This window comes from Mobula hypostoma, chromosome 2 (assembly GCF_963921235.1).
Source record: "Mobula hypostoma chromosome 2, sMobHyp1.1, whole genome shotgun sequence".
Taxonomy (NCBI): domain Eukaryota; kingdom Metazoa; phylum Chordata; class Chondrichthyes; order Myliobatiformes; family Myliobatidae; genus Mobula; species Mobula hypostoma.
Window position 1 is genome coordinate 178,872,670 of NC_086098.1, and position 16,201 is coordinate 178,888,870.

The 16,201-nt window shown below is 41.3% G+C and overlaps 1 long non-coding RNA gene across 1 annotated transcript; it reads right to left on the bottom strand.

Annotated features, from left to right (window-relative positions):
* Positions 1–1,477: 1,477 nt before the first annotated feature.
* LOC134360189 (uncharacterized) lies at positions 1,478–16,199 on the bottom strand. Its single transcript, XR_010021270.1, has 3 exons — positions 16,102–16,199; positions 3,184–3,264; positions 1,478–2,069 (listed from the first exon to the last, which is right to left on the bottom strand). It is a non-coding gene; the product is annotated as an uncharacterized LOC134360189 (long non-coding RNA).
* Positions 16,200–16,201: the final 2 nt, after the last annotated feature.

A 16,201-nucleotide genomic window follows, 5' to 3' on the forward strand; every position in this document is an offset into this window, starting at 1 on the left:
GGCATTTTCCCTTTTGCAAAAATGTTTCTAGAGTAAATGTGCATCCAAAATTATTTATATTTTTGTTTAATTTATGTATTTGAGTGAGGACCAATGGTTTCAAATTCAAATCAGTGTTGAAAACTGAATTATGTTCTCTTCATTCTATTAAATGAGTCACAGTTTGGACAGATCTGGCTTTGAAACAACAGCAGATTGAAATGCATTTCAATAGGAATTTGTCTTGAGCAATCAAAGCTTATAAAGTGTGTATGGGCCATTAATCAAGAGTGATTATCAAGGTATTAGAGAAATAGAGAGTGGGTGAGGATCAGTTGGAAAATGACATAGACTGATTGCATTATTAGGATGGGGGCACAAACTACTCTCACGCGTTGGATACATGTCTATTTGAGATACACTGAAGGCATGTGAATGATGGAGGGCTGGCTTATGAACACACCATGAAGTTGGTGCCTGGCTTCGAGAGGTTTATCCCTGTCAATTAACCTTTTGTGACACTGAGTTAGGTTGTAGCATTGCTGCTGTTAACTCGTGTGTTTTCAATCATGTCATTAACTGTGACAACTTTCAGCAGCCTGACATTATCAGAAAATAGCATTTAGGGGCAATTACATCAAGTATCCATCTGCATCTGACTTCTCAAATTCTACTTTATCTCAACGGAGTGATAATGCAGACTGGATTCTGTTAAAGTATTTCAAATGCCCGCTCTATCTTTATTTGACAGTTAGATTGTAACTAATGTCCCAGCAATTTTTGCCTTCTGTTGATTAAATAATACATAACAATTTTACTTTCAAGTATTCCAATCCCATGAACAAAACAGTTATAAATATTCAGCGATTCGCCTGGGAGTTCTCATCAAATTCTGGCCAGCAGCTCTGTCATATACAATCCTCAGGTTATAATTTATGTCCATTTATTTTCCATGCATGATTCAGCTGGTAGTATTTTTAATGTTTGGGGAATGGAAAATAATCCCCATATTCTTTACAATATTTTAATTTAGTGTTTCCTAGTCAGTCTGAATAACATTTAGCTCAAAGGAAGTAAATTGGAAAATTGGTAAATTATGTGCTCTGATGTACAACGAAAAACTTGTCTTGCATACTGTTTATACAGATCAACTCATTACAACGGTGCAGAGGTAGTACAGGCCAGAACAATGACAGAATGCAGAATAATGTGTTAGTTACAGAGGAAATGCAGTGCAGGTAGAGCTTAAGGTGCAAGGTCATAAACTAGGTAGAGAGTGAAGTCAAAAGTCCATCTTTTCGTACTAGGGAAGTGTTCAATAGTCTTATAACAATGCAATTGAAGCTGGTGGTATGTGCTTTCATGCTTGTTAGGGCATATTCTGGAGTGAGGACATATAGCAAATATTAAGTTCAACAACAGCCATACCTCAGTTGTGAATGTGGTTTGCAGACTGAATTTAAGACGCAGCTCAGAACAATGGGTTTCCTGAATCTGCAGGCTGGGGTCAATTGCAAACAAAGAAACACTCCACTTAGACCTCAGAAGCCTGCATATGCAGAAATTCAGCCTAGAGACAGTGGGGATTACCATTCATTTTGGGTGTCTGGAGTGTGAGTGTGAAGCAGGATGTGTGATAGTTATATGTAATTCAAAGGAAGCATTGTAAATGCATTGTAAATACATTGTAACTATAGAATTGTCCTGCTATTACCTTTGATCTTTATAAAAATATCATGTGATATTGGATCGAGCAGGTCTCCTCTTCTAATAGTGTCTCCAATGCTGAATGATGCCTGTTGCTCATTTTTGCTGTATAAAACACTTCTATCTCTACTTGCTTCAGTGTCTCGCCGGTGACTTTGTTCACAGTTACAACAATGCTTTAGTGCCTTCGCCTCATGGGAGGGGGAGAAGAACGAAGGCCTGTGATCGGTGGGTCTTTGATTATGCTGGCTGCTTCACTGGAGGGGATGCTGGTTTCTGTAATATGTTGAGCAGAGCTGTGTCCACAACTTTCTACATTTTCTTGTAGTCACAGGCTGAGCAGTTACCACATCAAGCTGTGATGCTTCTTGACAGGAGGCTTTCTATGGGGCATCAAAAAAAAAAGTGAAGGTCAAAGGGGCCACCCAAATTTCTTTAGCCTCCTGATTTCTTTAGCCTCCAGATGTGCCAGTGAGATTTCTTGGCCATGGCGTTACCATGGTCGGACCAGGACAGGCGATTGGTGATATTCACTCCCAGAAACTTGAAGCTCTCAATCCTCTCAACCTCTGCACATTTTAGTCACTTATACTAAAGTAATCATCAAGTATCAACTGATACTGTGTTACTCACCTCCCCATTGTTCAACGTCAGTCTGTGGAACCAGTAATCAGTCTTCCAGTTTCTGGCCCAGTTCCCAGGCTTGCAGACAAAAGGCCACCAACCTCCAGCCCTTTACCTTCCGACTTCAACTATTTGGGCCATAAGTAGTTGGTGTGCCTCTTAAAGTCTGCTTCTATTCTCAGCGACTCGTGATTATGACTCTACGACAAGTGGCTACATCAGACATGACACTGCTGTTTCTTAGCCCACCTTCTTGCTATCCTCTTACTAATTCCCTCCTTCTGGAATAATATGTGCCTTCACACTATCTGGTAGGAGGGTGCAGCTGTACCTTACTTTACAACAACCAAAAAGCATCTTCTGACCAATGGGTTCATAGTCAGTGCCCTGCAGAAGATTACTCGCCTCTGCGCGCTGCGTAATGGAGCTCGAAGATGGCTTGAATGAAGGGACTGTGTGAAAATTACACACGCACTGTTCAACTCAAGACAGCCAGTGACAGAAGACATTGTGAAAGAAACTTGCAGAAGCAAGCACATTGTAAATATGGACCATTGTGTATGGGATTATTAGTATGTACATTCAAGACTTTAAAGATCAGTTTTGGCAATCTGCAAATATTATATTTGTGCGGAATGCTTTTTCCACTACTTTCAATACACTGCAAAACTGAATGAAAGAAGAGGCTGTAATATAAACCTACCAGACACCTGGGAATCTACGGTAGACGTTTTGACTCCAGGCACAGACTGGGAGATTTTAATCTATTCCTCAGGCCAAGTTATACTTTCCTTCAGTCGAACAACATCACAACAATCTCCGTCAGCTGCTGGAATAACACGTAATTTTTAGTGATTCAGAATTGTTTCTCACCTGTGCACTTTGAACAGCTTGAAGTTGTTTAACTCTTTATGGTTTCTCCTTTGTCTGCAAAGGTTGGAGATGTGACTCTTCCTTGGAAAGAATCCCAATGTTGCAAAAATTAAAAAAAAACAGGGAGAAATGTAATCATTCCTGATTTTTTTTGGTTCCCCTTTCACACTTAATTCAACATTAGCTAATATTCCAAATTATGGAAGTTCTTCATTAGAATCAAGTTAGTAGTGAATACCGTGCTGTTCAAAAGTCTTTGGCACATATATGTATACATCTAGGGAGCCTAAGACTTTTGCACGGTACTGTAGTAATTTGATATATTGCTTTGCACGGCTGCCTCAAAAAAAATCATAACGTATGTGACTGGTTCTGATAAGGGTCTCTCTTGAGAACTGAGAGTGCGTATGGGCAGGGAGAGGGGAATCATGGTTGGGAAAAGGTGAAGAGGGAGGGAAGGGATTGGGAAGCACCAGTGAGACATTCTGTCATGATCAATAACCCAAGTGACCCTGGCTGGTGTGTCAGGGCTGGGTGTGTCTGCACCCGCACCACTACCCTCCCCCCACTGCCCCGGCACTCCCACACCCATCCCACACCCTCTCCACAGTGTTCCACCCTCACCACTCCCAACAGTTTTGCTCCTACCAGATTTACAAACTTGCTCTCTGCTCCACATTGACAAATGCAGGACTGTGTAAAAATCTCAGGCATCCTTGCTATATATATGTGCCTAAGACTTTTACACAGTATTGTACCTTGTTTACTGGTGGTGTTTCATCATAAAGTATGTTTACACTAATCCTTCATCACACTCAATAAATCCTTCTATTATGATGATAATTTCATAGATAATATCTGGACAACAATACAGCCCATTCCTAGGTTAAGAATGCCTAGCTTATGGACATTCCTATGAGCCCCCATAATATTGCTGAGTTCAAAAGTTTGAAGTGTGTACAGTATATGCTTATTCCTCTGGTGGCAGAACTGGTTTCCTCTCTTTCTCCACTTTTGGTAATAGTTTTTAATCAGCCTTATCAGTGCTTCTGAAGCCATTCATTACCATTCTGTGAAGGTATGGTAACCATATGGTGCAAAACACGAAGAGGCACTTAGTTTAACATCTTATCAGCTCCCCATGTGTGAAGTGCTGCTTCAGTTCACAGACTAATATTAATGGTAAAATCACTTGAATGGACTCCAAATTCACATTGTGTTTCTGGCTAAAAAGTAACAATACTAACCACTGGGACATTGCTGGGACACCAACATGGAAAAATTGGCAAATTGGTCCAGTAACCAGTCGTGAACCTTCTATCGGTTTATACTCAAATTATAGGAAGATGGTAAAAGTTACCAATTTTCTGATCTTTTTGAGTTAATGATAAAAAAAAAGTGATTGGGGCTAAGATTGTGTGCTGTATGGTTGATTGATGTTAATTTGCACTGGTTACCATGAACTCGTCTATATTTTTGAAATCACAGCATTTTGCTAAACCAATATAAGCTTGCAGGTGGAAAAGATTTATTGTATGCTATTCATTCACTTCTTAACCTGGATTTCATGCTTCAGAAACGTGCATTTGCGTTCTTTAGACCCCATGCAGCCAGGTTTGGCACCAAGTCTGGTAAAACATTGCTTTAATTACAGAGATCTCATGTCACGAATCTGCAAAGCTACTAATGGCTGGGATAAGAGCATAGGAAAAGAGATGTGTGCCTGACATGAAAACTGGAGGCTGAATCACGCAGCTTTGCGTGTGTTGGAAGCCTTAAAGTGGATCGCCTTGTTGGTTGGTGTTGTTCCAAGGATCTCTGCCACTAAAACAGAAACACTGGGGATATCAAGTTGCCTTCAGGCACGCTTTGGCAATGAAAGGGTTGATAACTTGCTCCAAAATATACCTTTAGCACTGATACTGAGGCAGGCAGCTTGCAGTTTACACAGATGGAATAACTCACTTGAGAAAGAGAGAGGCTGAACCACAAAAATTCTGTCTGCTATCCAACTTAGCACTTCTGAGACAAGAAAGAAAAGCAACACAGATAGAAATAAGATATGGTAGACTAAAGCAATCAACTCAGGCTGACAAGATAAAGAAATTTTCTGCACCTAAAACTCTCAAACTCAACTTCCTGTCACTTCTCTTGTATGGAAATTTTAGGACAAGCATTCCAGACTGGATAAAGCGTCTTACAGAAATTTGGTTCCAGTCTGTGACACAAGCTAGGGGAATAGGCCATCAGCTATTCTTGTCTAAAGAAAGTTTGTTCGGCACAGCTGCGAAAGAGCCATTTCAAAGGAAGAGCCCAGTTAACCTCTGAACACCATTTCAATTATACTTCACTGAACGGCTTTGTTAAGATGGGTATTGCCAGCAAGTGGCTTTGGACTTAAAGAGTGGTTAAAAAAAAGCCTTTGTGGTCTACGTGGACCGACGAGAGGAGACTTTTAACGTGGAATTTGTACTCATGTCGCCTTGGGTATAAATGTGAGATTCTAGGTCAAAGAGCAAAAAGCCCCGTTATGTAAGCAGTTTGAAGGATTGAATGTTTTGGTGATTATAGTCAGACCCTGATCTATCTGTGCTGTGAATCCAAACTGATACACCTCTGAGACACATGGCATCACAATGATAAGATCAGTCTTAAACTCACAGCAAGAAGTATCTTCTGTTGTGTGAATTCCCTTACAAATTATCTGTTAGTGTGGAAGTGACACAAAACTCTGTAAGCCCCATGAGTTTTCATATCGCGTTAATACCACCAGTTTACATCAGCATGAGCAAAATAGATAAGTTCATACTACTGTTAGAGATAGGAGTGAAGGATTGGCAGCTTCTACAGTACCACACCACCAGTTCAGAAACAGTTATTACCCTTCAGTCATCAGACTCCAGAACCAGTGTGGATAATTCAAACACCTCAACTCTGACCTGATTCCACAACCTATGGACTTCCTTTCAAGCACTGTACAGCTTCTGCTGTCAGTATTATTTATTTACTTATTTAGACCATAAAGTCATAGGATACCAGAGCAGAATGAGGCAATTTGATCATGGTTGATCCATTTCCCTCTCCGCTCCAGTCTCCTACCTTCACCCCGTATCCCTACATGCCCTGACCAATCAAGAATCTATCAACCTCTGCCTTAACTATACCTAAAGACTTGGCCTTCACAGCCGCCTGTGGCAATGAATTCCACAGATTCAACACCGTCTAGCTAAAGAAATTACTTCTCATCTCCATTATAAATAGACATCCCTCTATTCTGAGGCTGTGTCCTCAGGTCTTAGACTCTCCCACCATAGGAAACATCTTCTCCACATTCACTCAATCTTACAACATTCCACAGGTTTCAATGAGATCCGCTTGCCCCAATTCTTGTGAATTTCAGTGGGTACAGGCCCAGAGCCATCAAAGCCTTTCAATCTTGGAATAATTTTTGTGAACCTCCTTTGAACCCTCTCCAATATCAGCATATCCTTTCTTAGATAAGGGGCCCAAAACTGCTCACAATAGTCCTAGTGAGACCTCACCAATACCTTATGAAGCATCAACATTACGTCTTTGCTTTTATATTTATACATATTAACTTTTTTATTTGCTGAGTGACTTCTATTGTGCATTGATTGTTTGTCAGTCTTTGTAGTTTTTCATTTGACTCCATTGTATTTCATTGTCTTACTGTGAATGCCTGCAAGAAAATGAATCTCAGGGTAGTATATGGTGACATTATGCTAACTTTGACAATAAATTTACTTTGAACCTGTACTTTAATACTAGCAGACAAGGCAAAAGGGTTGCCAGTAAATAAAGTATTTTGGAAGCTCATTCAGAGGTGCAATAAACAGTTGAAATATCAGAGCTGCAGTGAAATCTCTAACACCAAGTTCTGATTGCAGCAGTGTACTTAGGGCAGTGTTGTGATGTATTTAAAATAGCTGCAGCCTCACGGTGCCAGGGAGCCAGATTTGCTCATGAGCTCGGGTCCTCTCCATGTAGAATATACACATTCTCTCTGTGACGGCGTGCGTTTCCTCCAGGTGCTCTGGTTTCATTCCAGTGGACTGAAAAGCTTGAGCACGTGGACATTAAGAAAGAGGTTGTGCTGGAGCTTTTGGAAAGCATCAAGTTGGATGGGTCACCAGGACCGGACAGGATATACCCCAGGCTACTGTGGGAAGCGAGAGAGCAGATTGCTGATCCTCTGGCAATGATTTTGCATCATCAGTGAGGACGGGAGAGATTCCGAAGAACTGAAAGGTTGCAGATGTTGTTCCTTTATTCAATAAAGGAAGTAGAATTAGCCCAGGTAATTATAGACCAGTGAGTCTTACTTCAGTTGATGGAAAAGATCCTGAGAGGCAGGATTTATGAACATTTGGAGAGGCATAATATGATTAGGAATAGTCAACCTGACTTTGTGAAAGGCAGGTCATGCTGCACGAGCCTGATTGAAATTTTTGAGGATGTGACTAAACACATTGATGAAGGTAGAGCAGTGGATGTAGTGTATATGGATTTCAGCAAGGCATTTGATAAGGTACCACATGCAAGGCTTATTGAGAAAGTAAGGAGGCATGGGATCCAAGAGGACCTTGCTTTGTGGATCCAGAATTGGCTTGCCCATGGAAGGCAAAGAGTGGTTGTAGATGGGTCATACTCTGCATGGAGGTTGATGACTAGTGGTGTGCTTCAGGGACTTGTTCTGTGACCCCTTCTCTTTGTGATTTTTATAAATGACATGGATGAGGAAGTGGAAGGATGGGTTAGTAAATTTACTGATGACACAAAGGTTGGGGGTGTTGTAGATAGTGTGGAGGGCTGTCAAAGTTTACAGCGGGGCATTGGTAGGATACAAAACTAGGCTGAGAAGTGGCAGGTGGAGTTCAACCCAGGTAAGTGTGAGGTGGTTCATTTTGGTAGGTCAAATGTGATGGCAGAATACAGTATTAACGGTAAGACTCTCGGCAGTGTGGCGGATCAGAGGGATCTTGGGGTCCGAGTCCATAGGACACTCAAAGCTGCTGCGCAGGTTGCCTCTGTGGTTAAGAAGGCATGCGGTTCATTGGCCTTCATTAACTGTGGGATTGAGTCTAAGAGCCAAGAGGTAATGTTGCAGCTATATAGGGCCCTGGTCATACCCCACTTGGAGCATTGCGCTCAATTTTGGTCACCTCACTACAGGAAACATGTGGAAACTATAGAAAGGGTGCAGAGGAGATTAACAAGGATGTTGCCTGGATTGGAGAGCATGTCCTATGAGAATAGGTTGAGTGTATTTGGCCTTTTCTCCTTGGAGTGACGGAGGATGAGAGGTGACCTGATAGAGGTGTATAAGGTGATAAGAGGCATTGATTGTGTGGATAGTCAGAGTAGTCAGAGGCTTTTTCCCAGGGCTGAAATGGTTGCCACAAGAGGGCACAGTTTTAAGGTGCTTGGAAGTAGGTACAGAGGAGATGTCAGGGGTAAGTTTTTCTGCAGAGGGTGGTGAGTGCGTGGAATGGGCTGCTGGCGACGGTGGTGGAGGCGGATACAATAGGGTTTTTTAATAGACTCATGGATAGGTACATGGAGCTTAGAAAAATAGAGGGCAATGGGTAACCCTAGGTAATTTCTAAAGTAAGTACATGTCTGGCACTGCTTTGTGAGCCGAAGGGCCTGTATTGTGCTGTAGGTTTTCTATGTTTCTAGTTCCCATCCCAGGGATATGCAGGTTGGTAGGTTTATAGGCTACTGTAAATTGCCACTTCTGTGTGGGTGAAATAGAGAAGCTGGTGGTTTAATATCATCTAAAAGGCAGCAGGGCTGCCCATCCATGCTTGCCTGCACCTAAAGCACACACACATCTATGGTACTCCATTTCAAAACTTGGTTCTCTTGAGCTCAATGGACCTAAATTTCTGTCCATTAGCACTTGCCTGCACTTAAAGTTGTGGGCTCTATCAAAAGTGGTGATTTAAGGAGGGTGATTGAAAATCTGGCTGAGTGGTGTAATAATACTAACCTCTCACGCAATGCCCTATAGCAAAGATTAAAGGCCTAGATAGAGTGGATGTAGAGAGGATGTTTTCAATAGAGGGGGAGTCTTGGACCCTCAAGAAAATTCCATTAGAACAGAGATGAGGAGAAATTTCTTTTGTGGCAGAGCGGTGAATCTGTGGTATTCATTGCCATAGGCAGGTGTGGAGGCCAAGTCATTGGGTATATTTAGAGAAGAGGTTGATAGGTTCTTGATTAGTAAGGGCATCAAAGTTTACAGGGAGAAGGCAAGAGAATGGGGTTGAGAGAGAAAATAAATCACCCATAATGGAATAGTGCAGCAGACGTCATGGCCCAAGTGATCTATAGGAAAGATCCTCTCCATGTCCACTCTATCTAGGCCTTTCGATATTTGATTGGGTTCATTGGTATACCCCACACCCACCCTTATTCTTCTAAACTCCAGCGAGTACAGGCCCAGAGCTATCAAGCGCTCCTCATACTCACTTCAGATAGAATAGTGGCCCTCTGTAGCACAGTTGAGAGGTAGATTTCTTCAGGTAATTTCAGCAGTGCAAGTTAAATGTAAATGAGAAGAATGCATTAGTAAAAGCTAATTTGGCATTTCTTGCTACACAAATTTATCACCAATCAGCAAACTTGATGAATATGGTGTTGGACCCAGGTGCACTCTTGTTCAAACCAGGGGAAATTTTAGTTCAGATTTGCCTCTTTTCAGCTGATGACCAGACAAATATGAGGTGGATTGCATATACACTGTAAGACTTGTGCAAACTTGTATGAGACTGATGTAAGGTTAGAGGGTGCAAGGGTGAAGTACTGAAGGATGACTCGTACATGCTGAGCTGCCGACCATGCTGGCCTGCTGAGCTCCTCCAGCATTTTGTGTGTGTTTGCTTGGATTTCCAGCATCTGCGGATTCTCTCATGTTTCCACAAGTATTTAGCTCTTATAGTAGGTGTGGAACTACTCAAGTGACACATTTATCAGAGTGTCAATCTCAACCACTACAACTGGTGATGAAAACTGTTATTGGAACCACAACAGAGTATTGCCAATACATCTCTGTAGACAAGGTTACACTGAGACCCTTTGCCCCATGGTTCTTGCTTGCCGTGAGCAGCTGTTGGGATTACATTAGGGTTCTTTACATGCAATACAGACCTTCCTGAACAGTTGGCATCACGTCTCAAGTTAATTTTAGCCTGAGGTTTTCCTCGTTTAATAACCATGCCCCTGATAGTACACAAGGAGCTTCTCAGATTTCACCTTATTTATGCCCCTCATAACTTCAAGCACTCCAGTCATTTCTTGTGACGTTATGAATAAAGTCGGGAGCTTATCGTTCTTTATTTGCTACGGTCATCCATCTTAAAGTAAATTTTATTAAAAATTGATGAAGAGGGACCTTGTAAGAACATTCTTTTTCTTCTTATAAATGGTTGGTCAGGAAAAGGCACTTAGAGTGCCCATACACTACACATGTTAATTCAAACAAGGTTTTCGCATGGAATTAATCCAACTTAAATCATTCTATCTAAAGTGAGCCTTCTGGACTATTCATCAGGCCCCAGAAATACTGTAATATTGGATCACTCCCAGCAAGTTCATGATACAACTGACACACACTCGTTTCTAATCAGGAACTTTCTCAATCAATCCCTTTGTTATCTCTATCAGAGAAAAAAGAACTAAACAGTATTTTATCACTCGGGTCAAATGTAATATTAACAGCTGAGGAAAGCTTTTACATTTAGGGCTTAATGACTCTCCATTGCTCTCCACTTGAGTCATTTGATATGGATATGATTTTAGTGCTTAGTAATTTAGACCCTGGAGACACCAGAGCAATTTTCTTTTGCTTCTCATTTCAAACAACTATAACAATGTTAGATATACACACTAAATTTAATGTACTCCAATATTTTAATCTAATATTGCTAGATAAATAAACAGAATGGATTAACAATCACTCTACTTCAGAACTAACTTTGCATTAAGAGCTTTGAGAAGATAAGTTTAAGGTGTTTTACAGACAGCAACTGTAGTAATAGTGGTGTGATCACATGAGTCGAGTATGATGTTCTACCAAAGGATTGTCTATTCGTGAGTCCTCAGGAGGCTGTAGAGGCCAATCTAGGATCCATATATTTTGCTGCAGTGTGGGCTTCCAGACCTCACAAGCCTGCCCCCATCGCCACTTGTTGATTGCCAAGAGATTTAATCTGGGATGTTAGGCTGGATTCCCTTAATGGAGAACGCCTGTGCGTGACTTTCCTTAACCTGGAAAGGCTGATGCAAGGGCAGCCACCACCTGCTTCTTCACAGATCAGGATCAGGGTCCAGGGGCATGGAGTGCAAGACAACTGGGGGACCCCTCATTGCTGCAGCCTTCCTCCGCTTTCACTGCCGTAGTGATGTGTCACCATCTTCCACCAGCTCCACCACTGAGATCTTGGTTGGATCTCTCTTTGTCTGGAACCTCCCCCTTGACCTTATTGCCATGGGTCATCCTACCAGGAGCTAAGGGTCAGTAGGCTAATATCCAGACGGCATTGCTCTTGGGATCTTGGGAACTCACAAACCTTTCCACCAAGACAAGGTGATGATCCTCAGGGAAGTTAATGTAATTGTACTCATACTAGACAACATCTTGCCAGTGGGTCTTGATCTTATATGCAAGACATCTGTGACAGGTTCTCTGACTATTGACTTGTACCATCAGGAGTGGCTTATCTTACCAGCCAAGCATTGTACAAATGTTACTAGTTACAGGAAACATATTCAGTATTTCTCTTCCACTCAGCAATGGAAGTAAAATTCATCAATAATTTCCATTTATATAACAACTTAACAAATAATCTGATTTCTGAATGACAATGAACCCATAAACACTACCTCACTACTTTTTTATTTCCTATTTTTGGACTACTTATTTAACTATTAAATATGCCATAGTTTTTTTTTCTCTCTCTATTGTCATGTTTTGCATTGTACTGCTGCTGCAAAGTTAACAAATTTCACCATATATGCCAGTGATATTAAACCTGATTCTAATTCTGATTCTGAAATAAGGCACTTCACAAGAGCAGTATGAACCAACGTAGTTTAGAGCAAGAATCAGAATCAAAATCAGTTTTCATATCACTGGCATATGACATACGTTGTCTTTGCAGCAGCAGTATATTGTAATACATCATAATAAAAAACTATAAAGTACAGTAAGTTATATATGGTTTTTAAGTTAAGTTATATAGTGTTTGATTGTGTAGCCAAGTTTCCATCAAACTCAATATATAAGCTTGTTGATGACACAACTGTAGGCCATATCTCAGGTAATGATGAGTTTGGGTACAGAGAAGAAATTAAGAACCTGGTGGCATGGTTTGTTACCGTGCCCATGGTTTGTTCTTCATCAAATTATGGTATTGCTTTGCACTGCTGTAACTATATGTTATAATTATGTGGTTCTGTCAGTGTTAGTCTTTGGTTCGTCCTGTTTTCTGTGACATCACTCCGGAGAAACATTATATCATTTCTTAATGCACGTACGCATTTCTAAATGACAATAAAAGAGGACTGAGTGTTCTCATAATATAAAAAGGTGGAAAAAAGTAGTGAAGTATTGTTCATGGGTTTAACGTCCAATCAGAAATTGGATGGCAGAGGGGAAGAAGCTGTTCCTGACTTGTTGAGCAGGTCCTTTCAGGCTCAGGTACCTCCTCATTGGTGATAGCAATGAGAAGAGAGCATGTCCTGAGTGATAGGGGGTCCTTAATGATGGGTGCTGCCTTTTTGAGGCATCACTCCTTGAAGAGGTCCTGGGGAGGCTAGTGCCCATGATGGAACTGATTAAATTCACAGCTTTCTCCAGTTTATTTCAATCCAGTGCAGTGCCCCTATTATCAGACAGTGATGCAGCCAATTAGAATGCTCCGTCAAAGGTTGAAAGCTGCCAGCTTATTCAATGACTTCAAGACTCAGGACCTTACATGTTTCAATAAGATCACCTCTTGTTGTCTCAACTCCTACCAAACAGAGACCAAGCAACCCGAAGGCAGAGCTGAAAGAGAAGCTGCCAGCAGTAGATCAATTAAATTAAGTGAATGAACATGAAGCCAGAATAAGAGGACGCAGTTAAGGAACTGCAAAATCAGAAACTTACTGCTTGCATTGTGTTTGCCTGGTGAGAGAGTACTGGGGATATTTCACTAACACAATTTTGGCCTGTTTTTGATGATTATGGGGCAGGAATGTTATATTTTGTCAATGCAATACTATGGCATCATAATGCAATCTGAACCTGGCATGTGACAATTTTGTATTTTACCACATAGCTTAAAGAAACTAAAGATTACAGTTTATATACCTGATTATTCTAGTTTCCTCCATTCTGTGATTTATCATTTTTCTCTCTGTCTGCAAAAGACATCCTGAAATATTTAACTCTTCTTTGACGCCCAGTCATTTGCCAAAATTCCGGCCAGTTTCCTTCCTAATCCTATCAGACATGGCTCAGCCCATCACGGAAATCAGCCTCCCCTCTAGGGACCCTGTCTATACTTCTCACTGCCTCAGTAAATCAGCCAGCATAATCAAAGATCCTACCCACACTTGCTATTCTCTCTTCTCCCCTCTCGCCATTGGGCAGAGGATACAAAAGCCTGAAAGCAGCATAAGGATATCATCTACCATATGGGTGGCGGGGTGGAGATAGGTCTCTACCAAAGGAGGTGTAAGATGCTCCTTCCTTCTGCTAGACTGCAAGTCATCCTTGGGCAAGGTACAGCACCTGCTTAGTGCCCCCCACCCCAGATCAGGGTCACGTGAAGCCATGGGACCAGGTGGTGGATGGTCGTATGAGCAGCTGGTGCATATCACAAGTCCTGGTTAGGCGACCACTGATGCCAGACAGACAAGCTCTGAAGAGTATTGGTAACGGCTGGAGTCACCCATCTTGTGAAAACAGTGCCCAGAACAAGCCACTTTTGTAGAAAAATTCGCCAAGACCAATCATGGTCTAAGACAATGATTGTCTACGTTATATGACATGGCACATAACAAACAAAGTATGATAAGGTGAACTCTTGACCTCACAATCTACCTCGTTATGGTCTTGCATCTTATTGTTTATCTGCATTCCATTTTCTTTGTAGCTCTGCATTCTGTTATTCTTTTGCCTTGTACTACCTCAATGGCCTATATAATGGTTTGACTTGTATGAGTAATGAAAGGCAAGCATCCCACTGTATTTCCATATATGTGACAATAATAAACCATCTCCAGTTCCAATTCCAATTCCAGATATTTGCCCTGAAAAGGAAGCATGTCTCCTCCCTCCACAGATACCGCCTGACCCACAACACATTTCCAACATTCTCTGTTTTATTTCAGATTTCCAACTTCTTCAATGTGTTGCGTTTCAGAATCAGAATCAGAATTACTTTATTGCCATTATGTGAAACATATGAGAATTGATTGTGGTTTGTTGCCAAGCATAAAACCCAGGACAATACCATAACCGATGTCACAATAACCACCAACAATTTGCAAGACAATAGTGCAAACAGCCATGAGAAATCAACAATTTGCAGACAATTAGTCCCAGTGTTGATGAACTTGTAACATCTCCCCAATGGCAGTTTGGTGAATGGGTGACTGTTAGGATGGGTAGAGATATCAGTAATTTTTTTTTCAGCTCTTTTCTTCGCTTAATAATTTGAAACAAGTTTAATGTCTTATTAGTGTCTTAATTTGTAAGAACATTACACAGGACTTCCATTGTGTGAATGGGAAAGGAATCCATATCTCTATAAGGACATACCGGCTAAAACTGAATAAATAAATCAGTATGTAATCAGAGTATCATGTTTCCAGGTAGACAGCCAAACTATTACCCACACTGCGCCTACAAAGCAACATACTGACTTCAGACAATGTGGAAAACAGTGACTCCCATTAAGAGGGGATAAACTGTGAATTTCCTTACCACATTAGAAAATATATTCAAGAAGTCAGATATGATGGTTGGAGAGATGAAGGGATGTGGAGAGTCGGCTGGATCAAGGTATTGAATGTGAATGGTCAGCTATGATCATATCACACGGGAAGGCAGACTTGAGGGGCTGAATGGCCTAAACCTGCTTCTGTTTTAGGGCAGCACAGTAGTGTAACGGTTAGTGAAACACTGATGCAGTGCCAACAACCCAGGCTTAATTCCCACTGTTGTTTGTAAGGAGCTTATACATTCTCCCCATTTAATGTGCGAGTTTCCTCCAGGTGCTCCAGTTTCTACCCGCATTCCAAAAGATGTATAGGTTAGTAGGTTAAACAATCGTGCGGGTGTAATTGGGCAGTGTTGGTCATTGGTCCAGAAAGGCCCGTTACTCTAAAAATAATAAGAAAAGAATGTTTTCTATGTCTCTATTAAGCACGGTTTTTGGCTGGTTTTCCATCTGGTGATGTCCAACTCTCTTGAAATGGACATTCTGAGTAATACTTGACAAGTGCAGAGGTACTACAGCTATCCTGCTGCAGTGTCTTCAGGCTGCAGCTTGAACCTTACACCTCAAACATTAACCTGAAACCTTAAGGGTTAGGCTTCCTTAGGGAATTGATTGAAGCAGATACAACAATGGCATTCAAGAGACTTTCAGACAGGCAGCACACATATGCAGGGATCGGAAAGGTATGGATCATGTGCAAGATTCAAAGTTGAAAGTAAATTTATTTTCAAAATACCTACATGTTACCATTCTCTAGGCTCATAAATTGAAAGACAAAATGACTCATCTGATGCAATACACACAATGTGCTGGAAGAGCTCAGTAGGTCAGTGGTGCTACCTGACCTGCTGAGCTCCTCCAGCACATTGTGTACATTGCTCAAGATTTCAAGTATCTGCAATACCTCATGTCTATGACTCATCTGATTGTGGGTTCCACAGATTCCCTGTCTAGAGCCTTCAGCATCTTCTTCCCTGGGAGACATGTTCATTGTAACCACTTCC